A 17,217-nucleotide genomic window follows, 5' to 3' on the forward strand; every position below is an offset into this window, starting at 1 on the left:
GGAGGTGGGGTGCTGTCCCCTTAAGTAAAAGTTCCCAGTCTGTTTTGCCAGAGCCCCAGAGGGAATTGAAGCTGGGCGAGGAAAAGCTCCCTCTCAACTGTAGAGTCGATGGAATTAGGGATGGAGCCACCTCCTCTGGAGACGAGTCCCTTGGGAAAGAGGGGGGAGCTGGGAGGAATCCAGAGAAAAGGGGGCCTGGGGCAGAGAGGACACAGAAACGTTACAAGGCCAAGAAAGAGGGACGTGAGAAAGGGATGGAAAGATTTAGGGGGAGGCAGGAGGGATGGGTTGGGAAGCTCCAAGAGAGAGTCCCGGAGTAAGAGACAAAAATAGATTTGGGGAGACAGAGAGACAAAAAGAGTAGTTGGCCAGGTCCGGTGGCTCATACCTATAATCCCAGCACTTTGGAAGGCTGAGGCAGGAGGATCTCTTGAGGCCAGGGGTTTGAGACCAGCCTGAGCAACATAGCAAGACCCCATCTCTACAAAAAAATAAAAAATTAGCCAGGTATGGTGGCACACAGCTGCAGTCCTCAGCACAGGCAAGAGGATCACTTGAGGCCAGCAGCTCAAGACCAGCCTGAGCAACATAGTGAGACCCCATCTCTACAAAAAAATAAAAAATTACCCGGGCATGGTGGCAAACACCTGTGGTCCCCGCACTTTGGGTGACCAAGGCAGGAGGTTCACTTGAGGCCAGCAGTTCAAGACCAGCCTGGGCAATGTAGCAAGACCACATCTCTACATAATTTTTTCTTAAGAGAAATACAGAGAAAGAAGAACTGGGGTTCAGAGAGATCATTGCAGTCGGAAAGGGACAGAGGAAATGCAAGCAGCAGCCTAGAAGCACAGAGGAGGGTAGCGGGAGGTCAGCACGGGTGACTGGCTGGCGACCTCACCTCTCCGAGCCTTTCTTGTGCATCGAATGGGAATCAATTGCACTTCGGCCACGGCAGGCTACTGTGAGGTGTGTCAGTGTCATCTTACAGCCATGTGGGGTGATGGGAGCACTGCACTCACACACCACCCAGGGCCTCCTAACATTGCCTCCTCAAATCTCAGGCACGCAACTCCACTCTCTGCTCTCAGTCGGCTCAGCCACAAAGTGGACAGAGTGGGATCGGTCGCCATGGGAAATTGTTGGGATGCTACAGAAGCCTCCTGCCTGGTAGGTAACCAAGCAGCCTCCCCCAAGCAAAAGAGCTCATGGGCCACGTTAAGGCGCTCAGATTCCATGGTTTATTGAATTCGTTTAAAACAAACACAAGGTTATTGTTTGTTTTTCAACTGTGTGGTGGTAGGAAGTGCTCCTGACGGTTTTCCCACGGCAATAATTTACTCTCTGATTTCACCCACCGCTACTATGACAGCTTTCTCTCACTGATTCACCAAAAAATTGGGCTTTTCTTTTGTCATTCTTTTTTTTTTTTTTTTTTTTTTTTTTTTGATGGAGTGCAGTGGCACAATCATAGCTCACTACCTCAAACTCCTGGGCTCAAGTGGTCCTCCTGCCTCAACTTGCTCTGCAGCTAGAATCACAGGTACGTGCCATCCCATCCAGCTAAATTTTTATTTTTATTTTTTGTAGAGACGAGGTCTCAAACTCCTAACCTCAAACAATCCTCCTGCACAAAATGTTAGGTATGAGCCACCATACCTAGCCTAAAAAAAATTTGTTTTTTAATTTTTTTTGAGACAGGGTCTCACTCTGTCACCCAGGCTGGAGTTCAGTGACGAGATCTCGGCTCACCGCAACCTCCACTTCCCAGTCTCAAGCGATTCTCCAGCCTCAGCCTCCTGAGTAGCTGGGTCTACAGGCATGAGCCACCAACTCCTGGCTAATTTTTGTGGTTTTTGTTGAGACGGGATTTCGCCATGTTGCCCAGGCTGCTCTTAAACTCTTGAGCTCAAAATGATCTGCTTGCCTTGGCATCCCAAAGTGCTGGGATTACAGGCATGAGCCACTGTGCCCGGCCTAATTTTTGTATTTTTAGTAGAGATGGGGTTTCACCATGTTGGTTAGTCTGGTCTTAAACTCCCGATCTCAGGTGATCCACTCGCCTCAGCCTCCAAAAGTGCTGGGATTACAGGTGTGAGCCACTGTGCCTGGCCAATAATTTGGTGTTGAGGTCTCTCATGAGCATGGCCATAGACTCTGGCTTTGCCCTGCCTGGGCTCCAGGGGATTACATCATAAGTGTTTACAATGTGCTTTTCAGCAGATTTTCGTTTATCCTGGCAGGCAGCCCAATGCCTAAGTGTCTGACTTGTACACAGGTGTGCCTGTCACAGGAAATGTGTTTATACTGGCCAAGATCCTTGTGGCTCTTATCTGACCTGTGTCCAGTTTATTCCTGACCAGGAAAGAGATTAGGTTCAGGTGTGTCAGTCAAGTGAGACAAAAGGAGGCAACTCAACAAAACACATGAAATACCAGAAAGAGGCAGGGTGCAGTGGATCACGCCTATAATCCTAGCTCTTCAGGAGGCCAAGGCAGGAGGATCACTTGAGGCCAGGAGTTTGAGGCCAGCCTGGCCAACGTGGTGAAACCCTGTCTCTACTAAAAATATAAAAATTAGCCGGGCATGGTGGTGTGCACCTGTAGTTCCAGCTACTCAGGAGGCTGAGGCAGGAGAACACTTGAACCCAGGAGGTGGAAGTTGCAGTGAGCCAAGATCACGTCACTGCACTCCAGCCTGGGTGACAGACGGAGACTCTGTCTCAAAAAAATAAAAGAAGAAATAACAGAAGCAGAGGCCGGGCACGGTGGCTCACACCTGTAATCCTGGCACTCTGGTAGGCCGAGGCAGGAGAATCAGCTGAACTCAGGAGTTCAAGACCAGCCTGTGCAACATAGCGAGACCCTGTCTCTATTTAAAAATAAAAAGAAGAAGAAGGAAAGATATAACAGAAGCAGTTTATTACTTATGGATCCCAGAGAGAAAAGAGCAGCACACTTCCCTGGACCAGTGGGAAGCGGGCAGCTGCCTGAGACACGCAGCCTCAACCAGCAGGTGGAGAGAGATCCCCCAAAGCCTTTATTGGGGTCCAGGGCATGGCAGAGACGGAGTTCCCCAGGAGAGTTCTAACTGATGGGTTTAGAACAAAAGTTCCAGAGAGACACGCTGTGACGGAGGTTGTCATATCTGCACAATCCATTCATCGGAGGTGTGGGGATCAGTAGCGTGGCTCAAGTAGTTTGCATCTATCTAGCTGTCCCATACAGAGATGGTCACCAGGAGGAAATTAGATAAAGCTGATAACCTTGATCAACTCCAGTAAGAAACTGGGAGGAGAGCTGGGCATGATGGCTCACACCTGTAAACCCAGGGCTTTGAGAGGCTAAGGCAGGAGGATTGCTTGAGGCCAGGATTTTGAGACCAGCATGGACAACATAATGAGACCCTGTCTCTAAAAAAGAAAGAGAGAGAGAGAGAAGAAAGGGAGGTAGGGAGGGAGGGAGGAAGGACTGGAAGGAGGTGTAGAGCTGGAAACTGTGTCAAGGGTAACTAAGCCCAGATTTTGGCATGAGAAAGTTAAACTTATATTCAGAATGGATGCTAAGACAATATACAATTATACGAATTCACCACAATTAATTCACTGCATATTAATTTTGTTTTCATTTGAATTTCTGTGACCTCTAGCGTGAAAATGGTGTTTCTCCGTATGTTCATTGGCCATTTGCTTTTCTTGTTTGTGAACTGTGGTATACTCTTGCCTACTTTTCTCTTTGGTTTTTTTTACCTTTTCTTATTAATTTGTAGGATCTCTCTACACACCAGGAATATTAACCTCTAATCTTTCTCTTTTTTTTGAGACAGAGTCTCGCCCTGTCACCCAGGCTAGAGTGCAGTGGCGCGATCTCAGCTGACTGCAAGCTCTGCCTCCCGGGTTCACGCCATTCTGCCGCCTCAGCCTCCCGAGTAGCTGAGACCACAGGTGCCTGCCACCACGCCCGGCTAATTTTTTGTATTTTTAGTACAGACGAGGTTTCACCGTGTTAGCCAGGATGGTCTCGATCTCCTGACCTCGTGATCCACCCACCTTGGCCTCCCAAAGTGCTGGGATTACAGGCGTGAGCCACCGCGCCCGGCCATTAACCACTAATCTTACAAAGCTTTTATCTCAGGCTAGGTGCAGTGGCTCACGCCTGTAATCCTACCACTTTGGGAGGACGAGGTGCGTGAATCACTTGAGTCCAGGAGTTCAAGACCAGCCTGGCCAACATAGCAAAACCCTGTCTCTACTAAAAATACAAAAACATCCAGTCAGGGTGGTGCACACCGGTAATCCCAGCAGTTTGAGAGACCAAAGCAGACGGATCGCTTGAGCCCAGGAGTTCCAGACCAGCCTGGCCAACATAGTGAAACCCTATCTCTACTAAAAATACAAAAAATTAGCCGAGCATGGTGGTGCACGCCTGTGATACCAGCTACTCAGGAGGCTGAGGTGGCAGGGTTGATTGAGCCCGGGAGTTCGAGGCTGCAGTGAGCCGTGATTGCACCACTGCACTCCGGTCTGGGTGACAGAGTAAGACCCTGTCTTTTTTTTTTTTTTTTTTTTGAGACGGAGTCTCACGCTGTTGCCCAGACTGGAGTGCAGTGGCGCGATCTCGGCTCACTGCAAGCTCCGCCTCCCGGGTTCCCGCCATTCTCCTGCCTCAGCCTCCTGAGTAGCTGGGACTACAGGCGCCCGCCACCACGCCCGGCTAATTTTTTTTTTGTATTTTTAGTAGAGACGGGGTTTCACTGTGGTCTCGATCTCCTGACCTTGTGATCCGCCCGCCTCGGCCTCCCAAAGTGCTGGGATTACAGGCTTGAGCCACCGCGCCCGGCCAGACCCTGTCTTTAGATAGAGATAGATAGATAGATAGATAGATAGATAGATAGATAGATAGATAGATAGATAGATAGATAGATATCCACATAGATACCTCAAACCTATTATGTCCCAAATCAACCTCCAGTCTTTCCTATTGCATAAATGGTATCCCTGCCCTCCAACTGGGTGAGCCCAAAACTTAGAATTTATCCTGGATTCCTCCATTTCCTTTACCTCCCACTCACATAACCCAAAGGCACATCCCATGGGTCCCCTCGCATACAGCTCTCTTTCCTGACCACTTATCCCCCAGCTTCCCATATTCAATAAACCTTTTAACTCTACCCTGCCACAGGGCATAGAGCTGCAGCTAGCTCTTTCTACAAATGGTTTCACGGCCATCAGTCAAAACATACATCTTCTTTCACCTGGATCAATGCACTTATAAAAGCAAATGCTCAACAGCAATCTTTGATGGCTCCAATACTCATATCAATTAAAAATTTAAACATTACCTTTCAGTCATCCTTCTCATCCTTTTAAAGTGGAATTCCTAAATCTAAAATGGTAAAAATTAAAAAAAACAAAACAAACCACCAAGTTCGTGTGGCTCCATAAAATACAGAATAACATTTATCTTATAGGCAATATTTTCACTTGTCAATTCTCTCTTTTTTTTTTTTTTTTTTTTGAAATGGAGTCTCACTCTGTCGCCAGGCTGGCGTGCAGTGGTGAGATTTCAGCTCACTGCAACCTCCACCTCCCGGGTTCAAGCAATTCTCCAGCCTCAGTCTCCTGAATAGCTAGGATTACAGGTGCATGCCACCACGCCCGGCTAATTTTTTGTACTTTAAGTAGAGACAGGGTTTCACCGTGTTAGCCAGGATGATCTCGATCTCCTGACCTCCTGATCTGCCCACCTTGGCCTCCCAAAGTGCTGGGATTACAGGCGTGAGCCACCGCGCCCGGCCCATTTTTTTTTTTTTTTAAGATGTAGTCTTGCTCTATTGCCCAGGCTGACCCATTGCTCTCATGTATGTTTGTGTGTTTGTTAGCTTGTTTGTTTTTGAGACAGAGCCTGGCTCTGTCGCCAAGGCTAGAGTACATGACTCACTGCAGCCTCGACCTTGGGCTCAAGTGATCCTCCCATCTCAGATTCCCTAGTAGCTGGTACTACAGATGCGTGCCACCAGGACCAGCTAATTTTTGTACTTTTTGTAGAGACAGGGTTTCACTAAGTTGGCAAAGCTGGTCTCAAACTCCTGGCCTCAGGTGATCTGCCCGCCTCAGCCTCCCAGAGTACTGGGATTATGGACATGAGCTACCACGCCCCGCCTATAATTGCTTTTAAACATAATTTTGTACTTTTCCAGGAGCCTCCTAATGCATACTTGTACTGCGTATTCTCGAAATGGATACTCTTTTAAACATAAAGCAGGCTGGGCACAGTGGCTCATGCCTGTAATCCCAGCACTTTGGGAGGCCGAGGCAGGCAGATCATCTGAGGTCAGGAGTGTGAGACCAGCCTGGCTAACATGGTGAAACCCTGTTTCTACTAAAAATCCAAAAAATTAGCCAGGCATGGTGGTGCGCACCTATAATCCCAGCTACTCGGGAGGCTGAGGCAGGAGAATCACTTGAACCCGGGAGGTGGAGGTTGCAGTGAGCAGAGATCGCACCATTGTACACCAGCTTGGGCAACAAGAGTGAAACTCCATCTCAAAAATAAATAAATAATAAGTAATAAATAAAATGCAGATTAGAAGCCCGTCTGTGACTCAGGTTTTCTCATTTCTCTTAGAATAAAATTCAAACTCCTACAAAAGGCTGCATGCATAGTGCTTCTCTCTTTGCCATACCTAGCTTCACTTTCCTTGCCTGCATCCTATCAGACAGTGTCTATCCAGCCCTTGAATATTTTGTTCCTTTCCTACCTCTTTTTTTCTTTTTTTGAGACAGGATCTCATTCTGTTGCTCTGTCACCCAGGCTGGAGTGCAGTGATGTGATCATAGCTCACTGCAGCCTCAAACCTTGGGGCTCAAGCATGTCCTCCCACCTCAGCCTCCTCAGTAGCTGCAACTACAGGCATGCACCACTACACCTGGCTAATTAAAAAAATTGTTTTACAGATGGGGTTTCTCTGTGTTGACTAGTCTTGAACTCCTAGCTTCAAGCAATCCCCCTGCCTTGGCCTCCCAAAGTTCTGGGATTATAGGCATGATGCACCGCACCTGGCCAGGACTCTCGAACTTACTCTTCTTCATTTGTCCTGAAATCTTTCACTACAGATCCTCACTTAATTCATTCATTCTCATACTGCAGATTCTGGCTCAAAATAGCACTTAGCCAGAAATGTCTTTCAGACTCTCCTATTTTAAGGAGCCTTTGCCCCAAACCCACCCAAGTTCCATCATCCTAAGTGTTAATACTTTTGCTTGATTTTGTTCTTTTCTAGTTTCTGGGTTCTATGCATAGACCATTTTTACTAATACTCATATTATCTTTTAAATACCTTAGAAAGATATTTTAGGTTTCTTCATTTGAGCCATGCACATTCTTTGAAAATTTATCCTAAAATAGCTGGGCGCCCAGCCCACCCCTTGAACCCAGGAGGCGGAAGTGATAGTGAGCCAAGTTTGTGTCGCTGCACTCCAGCCTGGGACACAGAGTGAGACTCCATCTCAAAAACAAACAAATAAACAAACAAAAATGCTGGGCACAGTAGTTCATGCCTAGTCCCAGCTACTCAGGAGGCTGAGGCAGGAGGATCACTTGAGGTCAGGAGTTTGAGATCAGCCTGGGCAACACAGCAAGACCTCATCTCTGAAAAAAATTTTTAATGCTAATGTTTAACTTTGGTTCTGTTGTGATTGGCATATGGTTTACATTATACTTTCTTTTTTTTTCCTTTTTTTTTTTTTTTTTGAGACGAAGTCTCACTCTGTCGCCCAGGCTGGAGTTCAGTGGCGCGATCTCGGCTCACCGCAACCTCAACCAATCGGGTTCAAGCAATTCTCCTGCCTCAGCCTCCAGAGTAGCTGGGATTAACTGCTGTGGGTGGCGGGTACTACCCACCACCACGCCCGGCTAAATTTTGTATTTTTAGTAGAGATGGGGTTTCACCATGTTGGCCAGGCTAGTCTCAAACTCCTGACCTCAGGTGATCTGCCCACCTTGACCTCCCAAAGTGCTGGGATTATAGGAGTGAGCCACCGTACCCAACCTACATTATATTTTCTCTTTTTTTTTGAGACAGAGTCTCAGTCTGTTGCCAGGCTGGAGTGCAGTGGCGAGATCTCGGTTCACTGCTACCTCTGCCTCCCAGGTTCAAGCGATTCTCCTGCCTCAGCCTCCAGAGTAGCAGGGATTACAGGCATGCGCCATCACGCCTAGCTAATTTTTGTATTTTTAGTAGAGACAGAGTTTCATCATGTTGGCCAGGATGGTCTCAATCTCTTGACCTTGTGATCCTCACACCTTAGCCTCCCAAAGTATTGGGATTACAGGCATGAGCCACCACGCCCGGCCTATACTTTCTAACCTACTAATGACAACAAATAAATAGGTACCAGTATTTCAGAAGCACATATTATAATTTGGAGGCTGGATGCGGTGGCTCATGCCTGTAATCCCAGCACTTTGGGAGGCAGAAGTGGGCAGATCGCCTGAGCCCAGGAGTTCAGGACCAGCCTGGGCAACATGGCAAAACCCCATCTCTACAAAAAATACAAAAGAATTAGCCAGGTGTGGTGGTACGAGCCTGTAGTCCCAGCTACTCTGGAGGGTGAGATGGGAGGATTACATAGACCCAGGGAGGTCAAGACTGCAGTGAGCCGTAATCTCGTCAGTACACTCCAGCCTGAGCCACAGAGTGAGACCCTGTCTCAAAAATAAGATAAAATAGGAATGAGGGACAAACATGATGTCTTATGCCTGTAATCCTAGCACTTTGGCAGGCTAAAGCAGGATTGCTTGAAACCAGGTGTTCAAGACCAGCCTGGAGAACACAGTGAAACCCTGTCTCTAAAAGAAACAGTTTTTTGTTTTTTGTTTGTTTGATTGGTTTGCTTATTTATTTATTTATTTTATTTTATTTTATTTATTTATTTTTGAAATGGAGGGAGTCTTGCTCTGTTGCCCAAGCTGGAGTGCAATGGCACAATCTCAGCTCACTGCAACCTCCACCTCCCAGGTTCAAGCGATTCTCCTGCCTCAGCCTCCTGAGTAGCTGGGATTACAGGCGTGCACCACCACGCCTGGCTAATTTTTGTATTTTTTTTAGTAGAGACAGGGTTATCACATCATGTTGGTCAGGCTGGTCTCAAACTCCTGACCTTGTGATCTACCCACCTTGGCCTCCCGAAGTGCTGGAATTACAGGCGTGAGCCACCGTGCCCAGCAAAAAAAAAAAGTGTTTTTAATTAGCTGAGTATAGTGGCGTGAGCCTGTAGTGCCAGCTACTCAGAAGGCTGTGGCGGGAAGATGGAGGTTGCAGTGAGCTCTGTACTCCAACCTAAGTGACAGCAAGAACTTGTCTCAAAAAAAAACATAGATAACTTCAGCTGGGCACGGCGGCTCACACCTGTAATCCCAGCATTTTGGGAGGCCGAGGCAGGTGGATCCCCTGAGATCAGCAGTTCGAGACTAGCCTGGCCAACATGGTGAAACCCCGTCTCTACTAAAAATACAAAAAATTAGCCAGGCATGGTGGCGGGCGCCTGTAGTCCCAGCTACTTGGGAGGCTGTGGCAGGAAGATGGAGGCTGCAGAGAGCTGTGATCGCACCCCTGTACTCCAACCTAGGTGACAGCAAGAACGTGTCTCAAAAAAATAGACAAATACATAAAATAAAATCAGAATGAAGCTACCAATGTAATGTTGAGTGAGTGAAATGGTTCAGAACATATTTCTAGATCCTTGATGTTTAATACGGTATCCCTAGTCACAGGTGGCTATAGAAACGTAAACTACTTAAAACTAAATAAAATGTAGAACCTCATTCTTCAGTGACACTAGCCACAGTTTTACTGCTCAGCAGTCAATTGTGGCTTGTGGTTACTATATTGGACAGCACAGATATAAAACATTTCCATTAGTACAGAAATTTCTACAGGTAATGCAGATCTAGAATATGATCCCATTTTATTTTATTTTATTTTACTTTATTTTGAGACGGAGTCTCACTCTGTCACCCAGGCTGGAGTGCAGTGGCACGATCTCAGCTCACTGCAACCTCCTCCTCCCGGGTTCATGCCATTCTCCTGCCTCAGCCTCCCGAGTAGCTGGGACTACAGGTGCCCGCCACCACACCCGGCTAATTTTTTGTATTTTTAGTAGAGACGGGGTTTCACCGTGTTAGCCAGGATGGTCTTGATCTCCTGACCTCGTGATCCACCCGCCTCGGCCTCCCAAAGTGCTGGGATTACAGGCGTGAGCCACCGCGACTGGCCAATATGATCCCATTTTAAAATAAAGTCCAAGGCCCCGTATGTAATCCCAGCACTTTGGGAGACAGAGGCGGGCAGATCGCCTGAGCCCAGGAGTTGAAGACCAGCCAGGGCAATGTGGCAAAACCCCATCTCTACAAAAAATACAAAAGAATTAGCCAGGTGTGGTGGTACGAGCCTGTAGTCCCAGCTACTCCGGAGGGTGAGGTTGGAGGATCACCTAGCCCCAGGGAGGTCGAGACCGCAGTGAGCTGTGGTCTGACCAGTGCACTCCAGCCTGAACCACAGAGAGGGAGGGAAAAGAAAAGGGAACGGTGACAAACAGAGACCGGAAACACAGAGGGATACTGAAGCATAAGGAACGAAACACCCAGAAATACAGAAATTTAGGAACACAAAGAGACCCAAAGATAGTGACAGAGACAAAGAGACACTAAGAGAGACAGAGGAAAGTCTAGAAAGAAGCAATGCAGTGACACCCAGCATCTTCATCCATTTATTGATTGATCGATTGAGACGGAGTCTTGCTCTGTCACCCAGGCTGGAGTGCAATGGCACCATCTCAGCTCACTGCAACCTCCACCTCCTAGATTCTCCTGTCTCAGCCTCCTGAGTAGTGGGGATTACAGGCGTGCACCACCACGATCGGCTAATTTTTGTATTTTTAGTAGAGACAAGGTTTCACCATGTTGGCCAGGCTGGTCTCAAACTCCTGACCTCGTGATTCACCTGCCTTGGCCTCCCAAAGTGCTGGGATTACAGGCGTGAGCCACCCCACCCAGCCTTATTTATTTAGAGACAAGGTCTCGCTCTGTCATCCAGGCGGAAGTGCAGTGGTATGATCACTGCTCACTGCAACCTTAACCTCCCAGAGCTAAGCAGTCCTTCTGCCTCAGCCTCCCAAGTAGCTGGGACCACAGGCATGTGCCACCATGCCAGGCTAATTTTTTATTTTTTTAGAGATGGGATCTCACTATGTTTCCCGCGCTGGTCTTGAACTCCTGAGCTCAAGCCATCCTTCTGCCTTGGCCTCCCAAAGTGTTAGGATTACAGGCATGAGACACCACGGCCAGCCTCCCACATCTCTTTAATTTTATGTATTTATTATACATATATACACATATATTTATAAATATATAGACATTTATATGTGTATATACACACACAAAGTGTATATACACACATATAGAAGCTTTTACTTTAAAGTTTTGATTATTGCTAAGTTTATTTTCATTGTCTCAAGATCTGCTTAACCCTGGAGCCAGGCTGGGTCAGTGGGTCTGTGTGGTGCCTCAAGTACCTGTCTCTGCCCCCTGAAGTTCTGTTTACCAGCTCCAAAAGGCATAGCCTGCAGTCTCAGCAAAAGGATAGATTCCCAGGAAGAATGTGAGAGAGGTTGGGGTCTAGACGGGCAGCCCACCCAGCTCACCCCACCAGGCAGGCATGAGATCATGATACCAAATACACTAAATTTGTGTCTGTGTGCATCATGTTCTGGCCCCAGGGAAATGAGAGCTTTGCTAGTGAGCTTGGTGCCATTTTGTGTACCATCTATGCCTAAGGAGGAAAGACTGGAGCAAAGAAAGACCTAAGAGGCCAGTTTATACTCACAAACATGGAAGTCAAGCCTGTCCCACCTTTCCAATGCAATAGAGCACCTACTGGGAAAGCCATGCCCTGGCCTGCCCCTGGCAAAACACAGCTGAGGATTCATTCCTCCATTCACTCAATCATACCTTCAACAAAAGTTTGACTGGGCGTGGTGGCTCATGCCTGTAATCCCAACAGTTTGGGAAGCCAAAGCCGGCTGATCACCTGAGGTCAGGAGTTCAAGACCAGCCTAGCTAACATGGTGAAACCCCATCTCTACTAAAACTACAAAAATTAGCCGGGCATCATGGTGAATGCCTGTAGTCCCAGCTACTCGGGAGGCCGAGGCAGGAGAATCACTTGAACCTGGGAGGCGGAGGTTGCAGTGAGCTGAGATCGAGTCATTGTACTCCAGCCTGGGTAACAAAGCGAGACTCCATCTCAAAAAAAAAAGAAAAAGTGGGCCGGGCGCGGTGGCTCAAGCCTGTAATCCCAGCACTTTGGGAGGCCGAGGCGGGCGGATCACGAGGTCAGAAGATCGAGACCATCCTGGCTAACACGGTGAAACCCCGTCTCTACTAAAAAAATACAAAAAAAAAACTAGCCGGGCGAGGTGGCGGGCGCCTGTAGTCCCAGCTATTCGGGAGGCTGAGGCAGGAGAATGGCGTAAACCCGGGAGGCGGAGCTTGCAGTGAGCTGAGATCCGGCCACTGCACTCCAGCCTGGGCAACGAGACTCCGTCTCAAAAAAAAAAAAAAAAAGAAAAAAAAAAAGAAAAAGTGTATTGAGTGTTTACTATGTGCCAGCCACTGGGGAGACATCAATGAACAAAATTCACAACCCGCCAGGTGCAATGGTTCACGCCTGTAATCCCAGCACTTTGGGAGCTCAAGGCAGGAGGATCACTTGAGGTCAGGAATTCAAGACTAGCCTGGGCAATACAGCAAGATCCCATCTCTACAAAAAAAATTTAAAAATTAGCCAGACTTGGTGGCACACACCTGCAGTCCCCACTACTCAGAGGGGGAGGATCGCTCGAGTCCAGAAAGTCGAAGCTACAGCGAGCTGTGATGGCATCACTGCACTCCAGCCTGGGAGACGGAGCAAGACCCTGTCTCCAAAAAATAATAATAATAATTCACATCCTAATGGTGTTGCTACACTCCAGTGGGGAAAGCGGCCAGTGGAATTCCTTAGAAGGTCCACAGACCTAGGAAGCGACTTCAGGAAATGCAACCAATCCCTGACTTTCTAGGGCCTGAGGAGGCACTTGGCTGGGAACACCCTCCACCTCCCAAGAAAAGCAGCTGACTCCTCCACGAGGAAGCACTGGACAGCCAGGAGGCACTCTTGTTAACCAAAGTGGGCTGGTGACCTTGAACTCCAGCTCAGAGATCTTCTCCCTGGTCTTGTTCTCAGGACTCATCAGGTTCTCTTTTTCTCTGGACATGGAATCTAGATCTTCAAATTTGAAGCCAAATCTATGGGAATAAAACAGAGATTTCATTCAAACAAAGGATGTCGTGCAAAACCCAAAAAATAAAATAAAATAAAACAGGCTGGGCGTAGTGGTTTAGGCCTGTAATCCCCAGCACTTTGGAAGGCCAAGGCAGGAGGATTACTTGAGCCCAGGAGTTCGAGACCAGCCCTGGCAACAAAAGGAGACCCTGTCTCTACAAAAAAATGCAAAAAGTAGCCTGATGTGGTGGCTCATGCCTGTAGTCCCAGCTACTCAGGAGGCTGAGGTAGGGGGATCCCTTGAGCCCGGGAAGTTGAGGCTGCAGTGAGCCGTGATCCAGCCACTGCACTCCAGCCAGGGCGACAGAGCAAGATCCTATCTCAAAAAATAAAATAAAACAGTAATCCCGGCACTTTGGGAGGTCAAGGCAAGCAGATCACTTGAAGTCAGGAGTTCCCACCCAGCCTGGTGAACATGGTGAAACCCCGTCTCTACTAAAAATACAAAAATGAGCTGGGGGTGGGGGGCACGCCCGTAATGCTAGCTACTGGGGATGCTGAGACAGGAGAATCACTTGAACCCGGGAGGCAGAGGTTGCAGTGAGCCGAGATCACGCCACTGCACTCCAGCCTGGGCAACAGGGCGAGACTCCGTCTCAAAACAACAACAATAAAAGCAAACATGAGAAGCTAGATGACTGTAGCTGGCCGATCACCTGCTTGGCAGCCACAGCTTTTACCTGTGTCTCGGGCTCAGGACTCATGGAGCAGAGTGGGTGTTGCCCACAGGACGCATGAATGCTTGGAGCTTACTGGACCCCTGCATGCCTCCTATCTGTGTTCAGTTCACATTCTTAGTATGTCTAACAGGTCTCATGAGTTGCTTCCTTTTTTTTTTTTTTTTTTTTTGAGATGGAGTCTTGCTCAGTTGCCCAGGCTGGGGTGCAGTGGAGTGATCTCGGCTCACTACAATCTCTGCCTCCCAGGTTCAACTGATTCTCCTGCCTCAGCCTCCCGAGCAGCTGGGATTACAGGCAAGTGCCACCACGTCCGGCTGATTTTTTATAATTTTAGTAGAGACGGGGTTTCACCATATTAGCCAGGATGGTCTTGATCTCCTGACCTCGTGATCCACCCGTCTTGGCCTCCCAAAGTGCTGGGATTACAGGCATGAGCCACGGCGCCCGGCTTGAGTTGCCTCTTAATATCCATCCTTCATTTCATCTGTCTATGTCCTTATTTGTAGGGCTCTTGTTCCCTATATAGCAGAATTGAAAATTCCCTTTAAAAAATATACAGCAAACGCACACAGGATCAGAGGATGGAAGGGAGAATTTCATGAGATAACAAGGGAAGTATTTAGTACAAAGCCTGGCACAGAGTCCATGTGCAATACATGTTAATTATTGTGATTATCTAAGGAAAGACAAAGAGACACAGAGAAAAGCAAAAAGGTTGCCTTAGGCCAGGTATGGTGGCTCACACCTGTAATCTCAGCACTTTGGGAGGCCGAGGCAGTCAGATCACCTGAGGTCAGGAGTTCAAGACTAGCCTGGGCAACATGGTAAAACCCCATCTATACAAAAAAAAAAAAAAAAGACAAACATTAGCCAGGCATGGTGGCATGCGCCTGTAATCTGAGCTACTCAGGAGGCTGAGACACAAGGATTGCTTGAACCCGGGAGGCGGAGGTTGCAGCAAAGCCAAGATCCTGCCACTGCACTCCAGCCTAGGTGACAGGGCGAGACTCTGTCTCAAAAAAAAACAAAGATCAGGCACAGTGGCTTACGCCTGTAATCCCAGCACTTTGGGAGGCCGAGGCAGGCAGATCACCTGAGGTGAGGAGTTCGAGACCAGGCTGGCCAATATGGTGAAACCCCGTCTCTACTAAAAATACAAAAATTAGCTGGGTGTGGTGGCAGGTGCCTGTAATCCCAGCTACTCAGGAGGCTTAGGCAGGAGAATTGCTTGAACCTGGGAGGCAGAGGTTGCAGTAAGCCGAGATCGTGCCATTGCACTCTAGCCTGGGGGACAAGAGCGAGACGTCATCTCAAAAATAAATAAATAAATAAATAGGCCGGGCGCAGTGGCTCACGCCTATAATCCCAACACTTTGGGAGGCCAAGGCGGGCGGATCACAAGGTCAGGAGATCAAGACCATCCTGGTTAACATGGTGAAACCCTGTCTCTACTAAAAATACAAAAAATTAGCTGGCATGGTGGCAGACGCCTGTAGTTCCAGCTACTCGGGAGGCTGAGGCAGGAGAATGGCGTGAGCCCAGGAGGCGGAGGTTGCAGTGAGCAGAGATTGCGCCACTGCACTCCAGCCTGGGTGACAGAGCGAGACTCCGTCTCAAAAATAAAATAAAATAAAATAAAATAAAATAAAATAAAATAATAAAATAAAATAAAATACAGACGTTCCCTTAGTCCAGGGCAGGGACCACATACAGAGATACGACTCTAAAGGCAGACATTAGTGTCGGGGTCTGGGTAGTTGGATGGCGAGTGAACAGATGGTTAGCAGGAAGGGAAAGAGAAGAGGAAAGGGTTCTCCATCCACTGGTCCCCAAGTTAATGAGTGGAGGGTCCCAGCCTGCCCCACCAGGAGGGCATACATTTGCATAAGGTCCCTCATCTGCATGGCATCCCGGGGAATTTGCATAGAGATGGCAGCCTGGGCCCACCTCAGTATGACCCCTCTTCCCAAGGGTTGAAACTCCAGCCTACATCACAAAGGCCTAGGGCAATAGGAAAGGGGGAGGAGTGAACCTCAGGATCTGGGGTTCCAGGAAGTAAAGACAAGCAGGTAGTAAACCACCCTTGCTCTTTCACCTTCTGTGGTTCCCAGAGCATGAGCCGCCCTTCAGCTGGCCTTCAGGACCTTCTAAGATCCTGCCCCTCACACACATCCCCCGCTCCTGCTCTCACCACCCTCCTACCTGGAATGTCCTTCCCCATATCCTGCGCTATGACAAAACTTGCCTATTCTTCAAAGCCTGGACATCCTGAAGAATTCTGAAAGCTTTCACCACCAGCCCCTCCTTTCCCTGCCCTTGGAAATTTACAAAGCTCTGTGCATCTCCCAGACATGTACAGATTTTGGGGGGTATAGATTGTATTAATAAGGTTATATTTGATTGCAAATGCCTATATATATATATAGTCTTATATATATAGTCATATATATATGTGCCGGGAGTCATGTCTCATGCTTGTAATCCCAGCAGTTTGGGAGGCCAAGGCAGGAAAATTGCTTGAGCCTAGGAGTTCAAGACCAGCCTGGGCAACCTAGTGAGAGCCTGTCTCTACAAAAAAGTCAAAAGATGAGTCTAGGGGGCCAAGTGCGGTGGCTTACGACTGTAATCCCAGCATTTTGGGAGGCTAAGGCAGGCAAACCACTTGAGGTCAGGAGTTCAAGACAAGCCTGGCCAATGTGGAGAAACCCCATCTCTAATAAAACTGCAAACATAGCCAGGTGTCATGGCCCAAACCTGTAGTCCCAGCTACTTGGGAGGCTGAGGCAGGAGAATCACTTGAACCCAGGAGGCGGAGGTTTCAGTGAGCCGAAATCACACCACTTTATTCCAGCTGAAACTAGGCCTCATATAGAAAAAATTAACACCAGGTGGCTCTGGATAGGGTCCCACCCTGCCTCGATAGGGTCCCACCCTGCCAATTCCGGGAAACAACCTCATGGGGTCCCACCCTGCCAATTCCGGGGGTCCCACCCTGCCTCGAAGTTCCCGGAATCAGCAACTCCAAGAAAAAACCTCATAAGGTCCTGCTCTAACCAATTAGAACAAGACACCTTGCTCAGGCCATAGCTAGACCCAATTACCACGCGCCTAAAGCTTTGTTTGAATTTCGCGCCTTAAGCTGTGTTTGAACTTGTGTTTG

At 48.2% G+C, this 17,217-nt stretch overlaps 1 protein-coding gene across 17 annotated transcripts in view; it reads left to right on the forward strand.

Annotated features, from left to right (window-relative positions):
- The window catches only part of APOE (apolipoprotein E), a 125,782-nt gene that overhangs the window by 39,202 nt on the left and 69,363 nt on the right, over nucleotides 1-17,217 (forward strand). Inside the window, exon 1 of one of the 17 annotated variants that reach the window (XM_050772156.1) lies at nucleotides 163-166. The exons of 15 other annotated variants lie outside the window; for them this stretch is intronic. The gene's annotated coding sequence lies outside the window, so the exon portion shown is untranslated. Of the gene's footprint in view, nucleotides 1-162; nucleotides 167-16,653; nucleotides 16,658-17,217 lie in introns of those variants that run through there. One more of the 17 variants, XM_050772164.1, reaches the window with a different exon arrangement.

This window comes from Macaca thibetana, chromosome 19 (genome assembly GCF_024542745.1).
Source record: "Macaca thibetana thibetana isolate TM-01 chromosome 19, ASM2454274v1, whole genome shotgun sequence".
NCBI classification, from domain to species: Eukaryota; Metazoa; Chordata; class Mammalia; order Primates; family Cercopithecidae; genus Macaca; species Macaca thibetana.